Source organism: Terrapene carolina, unplaced genomic scaffold (genome assembly GCF_002925995.2).
Source record: "Terrapene carolina triunguis isolate 2854851 unplaced genomic scaffold, T_m_triunguis-2.0 Scaffold137, whole genome shotgun sequence".
In the NCBI taxonomy this organism is placed as follows: domain Eukaryota; kingdom Metazoa; phylum Chordata; order Testudines; family Emydidae; genus Terrapene; species Terrapene triunguis.
In genome coordinates this window covers 610098-614467 of record NW_020664488.1, presented here as the reverse complement: position 1 = coordinate 614467, position 4370 = coordinate 610098, and positions in this window count along the sequence as shown.

The window sequence follows — 4370 nt, the reverse complement described above, 5'->3', positions numbered from 1 at the left end:
GACAGGGATTTCCTAGGCAGAAGAATGGCCCTTTTGTGACTGTACAAGGATACAGGCACAGTCCATGTTAGCCTCCTCACCCAGCATTCCTCATACCCCCAGGTCCCTAGCTGAGTACCTGTGCAACTTGAAAGGAATTCCTGGCTAGCACAAAACTGGGACTGCTAGGATAGGTGGCATGGAAACCAATTGTGCATGGGGCCTGGGAAGGGCTATGGAACCTTTCTAGGGTTGCCACCTTTCTAATTGCTGGTAACTGGACTCCTAAGGCCCTGCCCCTGCTCTGCTTCTTCCCCTGTGCCATCCCCCGTCGCTCGCTCCTCTCCCCCCTTCCTCCCGTCGCTTGCTGGATCATCTCAAGGAGCCTGCCTGCAGGTAGGAGGCAGCCCTGCCTAGGCAGGGGTGGCGCGGGTTAATGACCTGGTGCCTCCCCACACCCCGTGGTAACCAGACTTTTGGTTTGGGTGCCATTTAGGGTTGCCAGGTCCCCTTTTCGACCGGACTTTCTGATTAAAAAAACAGGCACCTGGCAACCCTATGGCACCTGGACACAGAAGCCAAAAACCGGACTGTCCGGGTAAAACCTGGATGGATGCAACTCTAAATCTTTCACCCTTAGGGCACCAGCTCAAACCCAGCTCAGTTTAGTAGGTCCAGTTGTTACCAGCTGACTGCCTGTCAGTCTCTGTGAAATGAGTGGGGGTGCGTGTGCGTGTCTGTCTATTTCCTGGTGGATAGGTGTCCCCATTACAAACATCACCATTCCAGCTGAATGTCGCTGATAGCAGCACACAGGCCAACGGCTGAATGGGTTATGGTGACTACTGAGTCCTTTCTCCCTCTTAAGCGTGGTCCTTCCAGCTCAGGGCTGAGCATGCCTTGCTGTTGTCTAGGGGGTAGCTGTTGTGGAGATGACTCACCCCCATCAGTCTGCCAGGGCTATCAGTCCGGCATCTGTTGCCTACACACATTCACTGACAATTAATCAGTTTTGCAGGAATGACTGAGTCAGTACATAGCATCTGTCTGGGGGGAATGTACATCAGAAGTAGAACCAGCTCAACAGAGAGAGATCAGAACAGGGGGTTGTACAGTCTGCTACATTATTATATGGCAGCCTGGGATCATGCAGGGGGGAATGCACGTAATGTGCACCGGAAACCAGCAAGCTGGTATCAGGCTGGCTGTTTCTAAGAAGAGTGTTCTGGGGTGGAAGTGAAGAACAGGTGTTGTTTATTTCCTGACACTCACCATTCACCACTCCTCCCCATTCAGGGGGATCCATCCAGCTTGGGAATGAACTTCCAGAGGAGAGGAGGCAAATCCAGATTGTGTCTATATTTAGTAAAAGTGGCAAAACTCTCCTCTTTGAAAAGGCCTTTATATCATATAACACTTACAGCACTGACACCCCCTTCTGCCCCTAAATCCCAACCACCAAAACCCTAGCCCAAGCAGAGTTTTGACCCTGAAAAGGGAACAGAGCCAGAGACTCCATGAAATCCACTAGGGACCTATTGCTATTTATCATACATGAAAGGTGCTCAGATGCTATAGTAATGAGCAGTAGGTTAAGACCCTTACATTCTGAATCTTGGGGCTTTTCAAAGGCACATGGCATTGGAGCAGAAACAGTTGAACCAGCATGTCGTTCTCTCTCAGGAGCAATTATGCTATTGAGGTGACCTGGGGGAGCAATGAGGGTCTCCAAAAAGACTGCAGCAAGCTGGGTCTGATTGCACAGAGAGAAAAGAAAGCAGCAGATAAGATAGGTGCCCTGACCTAAGTCCCTAAGACCCAGTCAACACACACAACCATGGCACCATGCACACACAAGTTATCCCCGTAGGGAGCAATGCAGCTTTAAGAGAAAAAGACCTGACTTTTTTCCGGTTCATGCTAGGGATGTAAATACCGTTTAAAAAGTTAACCGTTTAAATGATTAACAAATATTTTGTTTAAACGGTTAACCGGCTGGGGCTGATCTGGCCGGGCAGCACGGCTGGGGCTGTTCTGACCTGTGCGGGGCCAGCTGGCCGGCCCGGAGGTTAACAGTTAAGGTGGTTTAACCGGTTAACATTTTACATCCCTAGTTCATGCTTCGTCAACTGAATTCCAATTGCTGATTTTTATTATGACTGATGCTGTTAGGGGCAGAACCCAGATGGATTTTCAGTCCCCAGGAAGAGTAAGAAACAACTCTTTGACTTGTAAACAAAACTGATTTCCTCTGGAATCACTGAGAGAAGAGGATAAAGACGGAGCCCCTTGATGACCTATATACAGAGTCACTTTTTTGACTGTCCTTTACCACTGCTGCTTAGTTATATAACATGCTGCGACCTCTGCAGCTGGTAGGCAGCCAGAGTTTAAAGGTATTTTCCTCTGATCTCTCTCTGGGGACAAGCTGTAAGTTCAGACAAGTGCTTGCTCCAATAAAAGGGAAACTGTCCAAGCCTCAACTGCAGCAAACCAGATCTTGTGTTGAAAACCATGTTGCTAACGAGACAGGCCCAGAGAGAGGTTTGTATCTGTTTCAGAGTGGTAGCCGTGTTAGTCTGTATCAGCAAAAACAAGGAGGAGTCCTTGTGGCACCTTAGAGACTAACAAATTTATTTGAGCATAAGCTTTCGTGGGCTAAAACCCACTTCATCAGATGCATGGAGTGGAAAGTACAGGAGCAGGTATAAATACATGATAAGATGTGATTTGCCTTATCTATGTTACAGCTGCCCTCTAGTGCCAGGAAAATATATTTGGGTTAGTGCTGTCCTCTCCTGCCAGGAGATTTGGAGGATGAGCTATGCCGGTTGGGAACTCCTACATATGCGCTTCCCATCATGCCCACAATAAAAGTCTGCTGGAGCCCAAAGCTTGGCAGCAAGAAGCATCTGAACTGTATTATGATGGTTATTTACTCTTTGTATTGCCGTTGCGCCTACAGGCCTCAGTCAGCTAATGGAGCCCCGTTGCGCTAGGTGCTGTACACACATCATATAACAGACTGCCCCATGTCTTGAATACATTTGCATTACAGTAGCAGTTAGAGGCCCCACTGGGCTGGGTGCTGCATGTACACATAGCGAGACAGCGTACAGTCTACACCAATGGCTCTCAACCATTCCAGACTACTGTACCCCTTTCAAGAGTCTGATTTGTCTTGCGTACTCCCACGTTTCATCTCATTTAAAAATGACTTGCTTACAAAATCAGACACAAAAATACAAAAGTGTCACAGCACACAGTTACTGAGAAATTGCTGACTTTCTTATTTTTACCATATAATTATAAAATTAATTGATTGGAATATAAATATTGTACTTACATTTCAGTGTATAGTATATAGAGCAGTATAAACAAGTCATTGTCTGTATGAAATTTTAGTTTGTACTGACTTCGCTAATGCTTTTTATGTAGCCTGTTATAAAACTAGATAAATATCTAAACAAGTTGATGTACCCCCTGGAAGCCCTTTGCATACCCCCAGGGACACGTGTACCTCTGGTTGAGAACCACTGGTCTATACAGAACAAAGGGGGGAAGGGAAACAGGGGGGATGACTTGCCCAAACAGATTAATGGTAGCAGCAGGAGTAGCACCTTGATCAGTAGCTCCCAGGTGAATGCCCCAGATACTAGACCACAAGTCTGCAGACTGACAGGTTTAAAAGTCAGTGGCTCAGATCCTTGGCTACAGCTGAGTGGCCCATAGCTCAGCTCAGAACAGGTATGTGCTCAGGTGGCCTTTGCCATCCTCTCTCCAGAGTCCATTCTGTACTGCTCTATTTCCTAGTGTAACTTAGTGCAGCCCTCAGGCTGCTCTGTCATGCCAGTCTCCAAAGGCCTCAAGCGGCTGATACAGCCCTTGGGGATCAGCATCCCAGCCATGCCCCTGACACAGAACAAGGGAGAGGGGTGGCATAGGAAGTGCAGTGCCAGCTCTACATCATAGAAGATCCCCCTACACTGGGGTTATCTCCCATCGGCAGCTCTGCCAGGGGTCTACCACAGTGGGGAGTGTTTAACAGCTGTACCCCAGCTGGGAGCTCTGGGCCAACATCGTTAACTATTTCATGGCTGACCATTTTAGCAGACCCATCCAAATAATGTGCCTACATGATTAATCCCAAACACCCCTTCCATTCCTTCCTAGGAGCCACAAGCTCCAGCTGCTCCCCACCCAAAATGTGGGGATAACATACAAATACAGGGGAATTTAATACAATCAAACTAGCACAGGAGCTACTGTGCTGCTTATGGTTTCATTGCCCTGTCCATACAAACCTTCACTGGCTACTGTGAAGCTCCTGCAGGATTTCCAGTCTGTTGTGCTAGAGAAATCACAAGCCTTGCTACAGAATTTAGATCCAG